The sequence below is a fragment of the Phalaenopsis equestris genome, unplaced genomic scaffold (assembly GCF_001263595.1).
Source record: "Phalaenopsis equestris unplaced genomic scaffold, ASM126359v1 Scaffold000002, whole genome shotgun sequence".
In the NCBI taxonomy this organism is placed as follows: Eukaryota; Viridiplantae; Streptophyta; class Magnoliopsida; order Asparagales; family Orchidaceae; genus Phalaenopsis; species Phalaenopsis equestris.
Window position 1 is genome coordinate 2,045,414 of NW_018164444.1, and position 11,563 is coordinate 2,056,976.

The following is an 11,563-nucleotide window of genomic DNA, read 5'->3' on the forward strand; positions in this document are numbered from 1 at the left end:
TGATCCCAAACAAATTCTTAATAACTTATTGAGAATAAAAGTTACAAGCTCCCTTATATCCCCAAAATTTTAATGATAATAACTCAACAAGAGGCATTAGTATTAAGATAGCTTTGAAGACTCCAAATTTACTTTTAGATTAGTGCTATATATATATATATTTTACTTAATAGCCTCAATTACATTCAATTAACATTTGTAAATCTCATTTGTTTTTTGGCCGACAAGGAAGCTTAGTTCAACAATAGCAACACAAACAGACAAACAGCACGAGTCAATGCATGGAGCGCAACAATAAATCCAATTACTACTAGGTTTAGCATCACATGTTCTCACGTTTAGAAATCAAGCAATGTATCCCTAAACAAACTTAAATTTTTTTTCTATCTTTTTAAACTGAATTCAAAGCTCGAATCATAATATAAAATAAATGCAGACATATCAATTGCTTATTAAATATGTAAGGTCATAAAGCTGTCACATGGTATGTTGAAATTATGATTTGAACCAAATTTATCTAAGTCGTGCTAAATTTGAATATTTGAAACTTTGGAGGAGGGAAAAATATTACATCAGGACTCCTAACGTAGAGCTACGTTCGGAGTCTAATGATATGCGGACACGTGGCTTCAAGGAAATGCGTGCGCTTTTCTGTGATCCGGCTCGGTAACACAGGAGAATATTTCTCATGTGTTATTTCACGTTATTCGGATGTTATTGCGGTGGTATATTGATGTGTTATTGTGTTATTATAACGCCGAGAATATTCCCAGAATACAATAACACATGAACACCACCACAATAACACATGAATAATGCAGAATAAAACAGAAAATATTCCCCTGCGCTAAAATGTTTTTTTTAGTTTTCTGTCACAACCACGTGGCGTCATTTCATTGAACTCTGAACGTAGCTCTATGTTAGGAGTGCTGATGTAATATTTTTCCTTGGTGGAGAAAGTAATTTTAACATAAAATAAATTCTTAATCGGAAGCTAAAGATTGCAATTAGCATTAAGAATTTACAGATATTTTATTTATTTCCTTTATTTTTATTTGCAATTTAAGCAAAGCCTTTAGTGTATAAGCATCAACCTAATAAAACAATTTTTATTATTATTAATTTTTTTATTTGGGGTTTTACTTCGTGAACTTTTCCATGGCTATTATAAGTCATACACAGGGCAATTTATACTAAAAGAAGACAACCCAAGGGTTGTGTGCTTGATTGTTTGTGGTATATAGAGTGATTTAACATATCATGATTGTATCGAGATTGCACATGTATGCAAAAAGTGGAGTGCATACACCAAATTCATTTGTTATGCTTTCAAAAAAATTCTATAAAGAAAAAAAGGCATGAAACCAAGATCAGTTGAAATAATACCATTAATATAAGTAAGTGTTTACGTTTATACTTAGCCTATTTTTCCTATACTTAAAAAAAGAATGTGGGATTACAAGATAAGAACTTAGATGGTAAAAAATTCTAATGTGGTGGAGTTTGATGGCATTTTGAATGAGTGATGATTTGTGTTTTTATTAATAGGGGTCATGCATTGATAGATGATGGCTATATAAGGTTGGTCAATGGACAATAATATGTCAAAAACTAGACCTTGGAGAACAATGATTGTTGATGTGGTTGATGATGAGCATTAGGAAAAATATAGTAGTTGAAATTGTGGGTTGTTCTTGTAGGTTGGTTATTGTAGACCATGCTTTTTTGTCCACCATTTTCTTTGGCTTATATCCAATTTCATCATGATAGAGAATCTCCCTCCTAGTCGCACAAGATAACTAAGTTTAACATAGATAAGCTATAACCTGAACCCCAATTGAGCTGAAACTTGAGCTACCCTAATTTAACTAAAAATTAAAATTCAATTGAGCAAAAATTAAAATAAATTAAAAAAAGCATAACCAACTTCAGTTAAACTCTAAAATTAAATTTAAAATTTGCTTAAACCAACACAGAGAAAAAAAAACCAACATGCATGCTAAAATTATCACTTTCTCCACAGATCATCTTAAAGCTTGAAACTTCATTCTGAAAATTGCATGAGACCATGCAAACAAGTTTGAAAATTATTTAACACAAATTTTATGTAAAATATTTTACTTAAACTTTTCAAACATAAATAGTGTTCCTACCACCTCAAAATTATTGTTTTTCCACAGACCAATCTAGTAATGAAAATTTCATTTTGTAAGTAGCATCATCTTTGTTATCATATATAAGAAGCATCCAAGCCAATTTGATAATGATAAAACACCCTTTTTTTCAATTTTTTTTTTGGGTTTTCATGCATGAAATTTGTTATATGTATAAGTTTATCAATGAATTTTAATTTTCAAAACAGACTGCTTAAATGCATTTGGATCACAGAAACCTTCCAAAATGACCCTTTTGTGATAAATTGGACTTTATTTGGGGTCTCGTCAAATCTATGATAATAGATTACTATATATGGTTGAGTTTCCTACATGTATCTGAAGCGCTTACTTCAGTTTTAGGATCTAAGATGGTTCATTTTACTTTGCTATGAGATAAGTCCTTATGATCTGAGCTTACCCTTGATCTTGCTTTCTAAGGTTATAAGTCCCAAGTTAAAAAAATAAATAAATGATCAAGTTGAAACAAAAACTAAATCTCAATCTAAAAAGGTAAAGCTCAACTATAGAATAATTTGGAGCATGAATGAGTTTCTTAGTTTATGGTGCTTCTCACTTCTCCTATTGTCTCTAAAAAGAAATATTAAAATATGAAGAAGTCTCATTTAAAACTTCAAATGAATGATTTAGAAAACATAAATATTGAAATTTATAAGAAAAACATAAGAGCTAGTATTTTAATTGAGCATATTTCTAAGGGGAAAACTCTTATAAAATATAGCTAGCTATAGTAATTTTCCTTTAGATGGAACGTTTACCCAAAATAAAAAAACACACTCCCACCCATGATGAGAAGGGAAAAAACTTTGTTGTCATGGACCTCAAGTCTTAAAATTATTTACTTTATGAATAGTTTCCTTAATTGATAGAATTTTTGCCTAAAGATGATAATTATTCTTGATGTAGTATCTCATCACAAAATAAAACAAAATTAGTTCTTTCAAAGCCTATATATCTAAGCAAGAAACAAGCCAATAACATGGAGTTTCCCCTTAATACCTATACCCAAACCTTGACTCCTGGTTATTGCACCTTTCCTATTAATTTTTTTATACTTTCTAACCACAATATCCTATTACATTAAGGCAAGCCTTGCACATCCACCATGTGTACTTTATATCTTCTTCTTCTTCCAAAATGACTAATAGAGTAATCATGACTCAATCTCTCTTCTCTCAATTAAGAAATTGTATAAAAACCCAATATTTTAGAATAACTGAGATTTACTAATATTTATTATTTTAAAGACACTTTTTAAAGAACATGTTTATCTAACTTCAATCATTAATTAAAATAACACTAATTTAATCATTTAAGATCAATTAAGTGACCTTAATGGTATTGGTATAACGATAGTTATTTAGTAAACTACTATCTTTTGAAACAGTGTTTCGCAACATCTTTATAACTGTTTCCCATGAAAAAATAATTGAGTTCACCACTACTAAATAGTCATTTAAGAGTGACACTATGAGATGATTTTTTATTTATGACCATAATGTTGAGTACTACTTAGTTATGTGAATATCATGTGCATGGTTGCATTTATTACTCAACTCCTCCATTTTCTGTCTTGGCCTTTTACTTTAATCCAATAGAAAAAATTATTCATTGTTCCCTATTTTAATGAGCTCCTTAACTTGATTTTTTAGATATTGCAACTTCCAGCAAAACTTTGGTATTTTTAAGAAGTTTAATACTTCAATGAATCTCTTGTATCACAAATCTATTAAACAATGTTGCTTGAAATAGCTCTTATCTTGGATGTCATCTACAAGCTCGATCATCAAAAAAACTAGTAAAGTAAATATCAGATATTGCTGAGTCGGTTATGGTAATGTTGAATTCTTCCATTTCTGTCCACCAAGACTTTCATTCTAAATAAACTTATATCGTTAATTAAATTTCTAATTTTGGTCCTATTATTGTTATTGAACATGAGAAGTCTTCCTTAAAAAATTTTTAGGCAATTTTTTTATCTTTAGAAAATTACTAAAATTTCTTATTTGGTTAAAGTACCTTAGTCAAATTAAGATTGACATGCCTATTTTGTTATTGTATTTTGTGTCAGCATGGTTATAGTCAGTTTCAATAGCTTGAACAACATTATTTGCTTTTATAATCTAAGGGCATATTTGAATGGGCTTTCTTTCAACTCCTGAGTTAGAGTCCCTTGAGTCATAACTATCTCTAGATCTTTTACCTCCAACAATTTTTTTTTGAAACTCGTAATAAAGTTTCTCTTTGGCTTGAATAACTCATTCTTTATCTTAAACAAATCCTATACATTTTTTATAAGTTATTATGTACCGGTTAATTGCATTATGGATATTTTCTTAGACTTGATAAATAATGCGTTCATTTTGAGAGGATAGTGAGAAAATCGTCTGAGCATTGTCTCTTAAAAGGTGTTAGAAACTAATTATACTTCAATGTTTCATTGATTTTAAGTAGCAATATGATAGATTCAAAGTAAGCAACATGGCCTATCGTGTTAGTTCACCTATTGTACAAATAAATATGCAAAATTTAGCAAATGAATTTTTCATTATTTTCTTTTTAGATGAAGCATTCATCGGCTAGCTCTTCCTCCTCCTCTCAATATGCCTTTCGCTAAGGAAGGCAAGAGACATGATTCTTCCTCATTAAAATTGGGATATTAATTTTCATCATCCACTAGAAAAGATGACATCGAAACAACCTCCCTTCCATCGAAACAACTTTTTGGTCTCCTTCATAGAGAGGTCAGACTTTCATTATACTTTTCAGTAGAGTACCTAAGCAAAAATTGAAAATGAATGTAATAAATAAGAAAGCTTCCCTTCTTTTGGATCTTAAATTTACTTGAGATTTATTTAAGGGACAAATTTTTTATAGTTGGGTTTGGGAGGAGAAAGTGCTAGTGTATTAAGAAGTTAGTATGTTTTCATAAAAAAAATACCTTTACAACTCAAGGGAGTGCATTGGGTGGCTATGGTTTCAAAACATTAAATAAAAATAATAATTTAATATTTCCAATTACTCAAAGAAGCCTTCATTAAAAAATCATGAAATTAATAGAGTTGATTTGATCTTAAAAAAACATGAACTTATCATATAAGATATGCAAGATCTCATCAAAAATACCTAAACCACACGAGGGAGTAAATTGGGTAGCATAGATTTCAAAATATTAAATAAAAATATTAACTTAGAATAAACCCAACATTTAAAAATAAAGAAAGTAATTTTGTTAATTAGATTTTGAAATTTTGAAATTATCATTAAAAAAAATTAAATTTCAATTTGCCCTTTATGAAGGCCTACAACATTATGTACATACAAGACACTATTTTTTTTTGCATATTACACCTACAATCATTATGTGATTCCATCAATTCACAAATGTTTTAATGTAGTTTGTGATCATCATAATTTGTAATATGTCTATCATGAAATAATTGTGATAAGAATAAGCTTTGAAATTACTAAAGTTGCTTTGAGATTGATGATATATATGAATAATGTATATTACACTCATATGAAAATAAATCCAATAATTTTCAATTTCATCTTAACCAAAAACTACATCCAAATACATGAAACAATTTTCTTACAAAATAAATATATGACCCTACTTTAATTTGGGTTAAAAATTAGATTTTTATTTAATTTTTAAATTACCAACTAAATATTATTATATTAGATTGTAAATAGTATTCCCAATCTAATGATACGTTTGAGGCAGCTTGTGTGTTTCAGGATAAACAACTTATCATGAAATGCAGCCTGCGGGTTGACCACGGGGTTCGACCCACGACATGCGTTTAGTGTTGAGTCAAGATGAAGCGAAAAGTTATTTAAATCCTTAAAAATGTTTATTAAGGAAAAGGAGTGCGGAAACTTCTGGACCGTCAGATTCTGATGCAGTGCATCACAAATCGTGCAACTCAAAAAAAAAACAAACAAAGATAATACAAAATTGAGTCAAGATGAAGCGAAAAATTATTTAAATCTTTAAAAATGTTTATTAAGAAAAAGGAGTGCGGAAACTTTTGGACCGTCAGATTCTGATGCAGTGCATCACAAATCGTGCAACTCAAAAAAAAAACAAACAAAGATAATACAAAAAATAAAAAATAAAAACCATAAAATGTGGCAGGATAAGATCGGCCAGATTCTTTGGTGGGGAACACGATAATAATTGACCACTAAGTGGCGAAGTAGCACACTCAATTATATAAATTTAATTTTTAAGCATTTAATTATAATCTAAGAAATTAAGAATTATTTAGTATTTTAATGACAAAATAAAATTAAATATATTCATTTGCTGTTTGATTAATGATTTGTTAACTTTTTCATTTAAATTTTTATATCTTGTATTTAAAATTTATTTTATTTTATGGAGATCAACATGGATATCACTCAATACAATAGAATCTATATATTTAACATAAATTTTAATTTTTGCATACATACAATTCAATGCCAAAATTAAACTACTAAAAGAACACCTACTAAGAAACATTATGTCAACATCACCATTTGCACTTTATGGCCAGTCTTGTTTCTCTCTTATGCTAGGTCATTGTACATGTCATCATCCTTCACATGCACCTAGGGATGCCAACAAAAATAAAAACTCGCTATTGGCAAATAGCTCGTGTTCAGCTTGTTAAGTAGCTTGTATTTAATTAGTTCGTTAAGTGAGTTGAACACATTTTTTTAAACTTGAATTATAAACTAGTCGAACATGAATAATTCTTTATTCAATCATGTTTGACTCGTTTTAGCTAGAAATTAAAAAAAAATACAATATATATTTACCAAGGCATGCACTGTTTCGATTTGTTGGTTTGTTTTTCTGGTTTTCTTTGTTACTTGATTCAGATACAACTCTTTTGGAGAGCTCCTTCATAGAGATCAAGCAAAAGAGTATACTTTTTGGAGATTTTTTTAGGTATACTTGTATTGCTTTTGGAGATTCTTTTTTGTGTTGAGTTGTAATCATATTATATTTTTTGTGTTTTTGTAGTGGGATCCATTAACCACACAATCTTGTACCTTTATTTTGATGAAATAAAATTAACTCTAGGTTTCCTCTCTCTCTCCCCTCTCTCTCTCTCATATATATATATATATATATATATATATATATATATTTTTTTGATGTATTTTTTGTGTTGAGTTGTAATCGTATTATATTTTTTGGGTTTTAGTAGTAGGATCCATTAATCACACAATCTTGTACCTTTTATTTTGATCAAATAAAGTTAACTCTAGGTTTCCTCTCTCTCTCTCTCTGTCATATATATATATATATATATATAAAAGATCAAATCATTACAGCTCATGTAATTAATTGGTTAGATGCATTCTTTTTCAAATGATGGTTGTTGGTTCGAAACTTACAAATTTTAATTAATTTCATTAAAAGTTGACAAATCGAGCCAACTAAACACTGATAATAACTAATAATTCACATCGTAGCAAATCAAAATTTGTCCATTTTATAATATTTTGTAATCTCTTCTTTTCTAGTTTTTGTCTTTTTATACAAAGAACTCTTTATAAAGAGTTCACTACTTTCATTCATAAAATGGTGGATTGGCTTTATTTCTGGATAATTGATTGTTGTATTCACTTTTTATCTTGGTATCAGAAATCTCTGTTTAACTGTAATTTTTTTTCCCTTCTTCTCATTAGTCATTGATATCTTCTTTCCTTCTCATTGGCACTTCTAAATCCTACTCCTCTTGTGAACCCAATACTGCAAAAAATTCAAACAATCTAAGGTATGAAATGTGGATGCCAGCTCAATAGAAAGTCCTTATGAATGATATCAAATTTGTTATACATAACTCACAACAACTAATCATCCTATATGGAGATCTCAAGTTCTTAAAGTTTTTTAGGCTAATGGATTTGAAGAATTCATAGATAGTGCAACACATCCAACCACAAAATTATCTATTTAATCCTGAAGGTACACCTGCACCCAATTTGCATTATCATTGTCTATTGATTGATTAGAATTTATCAATCACTTTCTAGTGTATTATCTCTAATTCTTTGCTTCTATATGTGCTAAACTTAGAAATCTATCATGATATATGAGTTACAATTGATAAAAGACTATAAGCATCAAATTGATCTTGGATTCTGCAACTCAAAAATGAGCTTCACCATTTAACCATGAAAGATCAAAGTATGACTGAGCACCTATATACTATTAAAGCTAAAGTTGAATCAATCACTGTTTCTTGAAGTTCTCTTGATCCAGAGGGCATAAATTTATATACTTTAAATGGCCTTCTAGCATCTTATGGTACCTTCAAACTGCAATACATGCCAATTTACAAGCAATCTATCTTGACTATTTATATTCACTCATGTGTAGTGAAGAAATTAATTTAGTCGAGTGAAGATATTAATTTAGTCGTTGAAACAATTCTGGTCGTAGAGGTAGAGCTCTATCTTCTGTAAGTTATTGAGGAAATCCATTACTCATGAAGGGAGAGCCTCTTTTTTTCAAGGTGTTAGTCGCTTGAATTCCAACATGAATGCCAAATTTGTTAAAAACCTTGACATTCAACTTTTAATTTCAGATACAAAATAAACCTAAATTATGTTTTGCATAAAGAGGCTTCATCCACTCAGACAGCTCTCACTAACACACCTTATTCTCAAGAGTGGTACCTTGATATGGGTGATACATCCCATCTTACTCTTAACGTTACCCAAGTGCAACAACTCAAATCCTTTCAAAGTATTAAGAAGGTTGCAGTATGAAATGGCCAGACTTTGCTTGTTGCTGCTACTGGTCATGGCCTCTCCCAACCCCTTCATGTAAGTTGTTACTCAAGCCTCTTCTTCATGTTTTTCATCTAACTCATAATAGTATCTCCATCAGTCAACTAATTAGTCACAATTCTTATTATGTATCTTCTGACTCTGATAAGTGTCAAATTACTTTTTTGAGGATCAGCAAAATTCGTCTTCACGACTCAAGTACCCTCTAAATGTACCTACTCCTAGCTCCACCTTCAAGTCTGTTACCTTTATCTCCTCTATCACCATTGATCTCTAACATAAGTGACCGCACCATCCTCATACTAGATATATTTCAATAGCTATTAAAAACACAATCCATCTATATGTAATTCTCCATCTGATATATCTTGTAATACTTGTAAAAGCAAACTAAATGTCATGGATTACCATTTACTTTATTGTAATTTTACACTTATAAACCTCTTCAACATATTCACTCAGATGCTTGGGTTCCATCTCATGTATCCTTTTTTCATGGTTATTGTTATTATGTAATATTTATTGATGATTTCTTACCTTATTGCTGGTTATTTCGTACGTTGCATAAATCAGAAGTGTTCCATAATTTCCATCAATTTAAAATTATGGTTGGAAAGCAATTTGAAACCTCAATAATAACGTTTCGACCAAATGGAAGAGGAGAATACACAAGTAAACTCTTCTCTAATTATCTTCTCTTTTATGGTATAACCCACTAAAACAGCTTTCCATATACATGACAACAAATGGTGTGGCTGAATCCAAGCGTCGCCATATCATTGACACTACTCGCACTCTCCTCCTCGATGACAAGTTACCTTATAGCTTCTGGGCTTATTTTGCTCTATCTAATATGTCATATGTATCCCCTACTTCCAATAACCTCTCTCTCGCAAACGCAAACTTATTTCTTACCCAGTCCAACTATGCTCACAAAGTGCTACTCAGAGCCAGTACGTATAACTGCAAAGATGTTCTAACTCCAATGCATTAAACTAAAATTCTTCTTCAACAGATGAGGATTTATTTGTTGATCCAACTCTATATCCCCAATTCGTTGGTTTCTTACATACCTCACAATTACTCGTCCATATTTGTCCTATGCTATCAATAAAATATGCCAACATACGCATCATCTCCTTAATGCTCATTTTCATCTTCTCAAGCACCTCGTTCAATATATCAAAGGGATGATATTGCTTGGATTACCAATTGGGTTTGCAGTTATGAGCCTACACTGATTTGAGTTGTATTTTTTTGTGCAAATTCCTTAGGTTTATTTTGAGTGAGTTGTATATGGGTGTAATGGAAACTTCTAGTCGGTCTTTGTAACTTTTGTTGATATTAATAAAATTCTCTAACGGGTTTTATTAAAAAAAAGAGAGTTTACACTGATTCTGATTGGGTTGGAGATCTTATTGATCACAAGTTACTACTGAGTATTGTTCATTTATTGGCTCACCCTTATATCCTGGTGTATAAAGAAGCAATCTACAGTGGTAAAATCATCTACTGAAACATAATACCATGCACTTACCACTACCGCACCATGGTCAATCTACAGTGGTAAAGAAGCAATCTACAGTATTACTGAAACATAATACCATGCACTTACCACTACCGCTCAATATTTTATTTGGCTTCATAAGCTTCTTAAGGATTTTCGTGTTCCCCTTACTTCTCTTACAACGCTATATAGTGATAATATATCTTTCATTTCTCTTGCCAATAATCCAATTTATCATGCTTGAACAAAACACATCAAGATTGACCATCACTTTATTCATGAATGTATTAAATCGAACACAGTTTCAGCTCACCATATTTCTTCGCAAGATTAGATTGTTGATATTTTTACCAAAATCTTGCCTAAATAGCAACTATTTATAGAAGGGATGATGCTAACTAATAATTCACATCAGCTCAACACGTTGAGCGAATCAATTAATATAGAATAGAGCAAGAACCAACATCTTACAAGCCTAACTCAAATAAAAGCTAATTTTAAACAAAAACTAATACAAGCAAACCAAATACAAACAAAACCTTAACTCACTCAAATTGAGCTCATCTATACCTCAACATATAATTTCCCATCCAATCTCCACACTTCTCATCATCATTACCTCATCCCAAACCATCCATCACACCACTGCCTATTACGGCTTGCCTTTTGCACTTCATCTCTCAGACGTCATTAGTCACCTCGAGTTTGTCTTTTGTCCCATCCCTATAATCTTCTGTTGCGACATCTGCATTGGTGTTAATGCCTCCTAGCTCTTGTCTGTCATGTTTGTTCTTCCTGGCATCGCTTCCATCAACTCCCGGAAATCATGGCATTAAAGAGCTTGGCCGACAACTTCGATCAACCAATTTTGTCCTCTAGTGGGATGAGTTATTTGATGAGGTTCATTAACAACTTTAGACGAAATACAAATAATAAATGGTTAAATATGTATATCTTGATATTTTAGTTGCAATGTACATTAATCATTGTTATTTTATTCTTCCATATAAAGTGATAAATTATTTTATATTTAAATTTGTATTGTTTTTAGTTTATATGTGTAGATTTATTTGTGGTTTGAAAGATG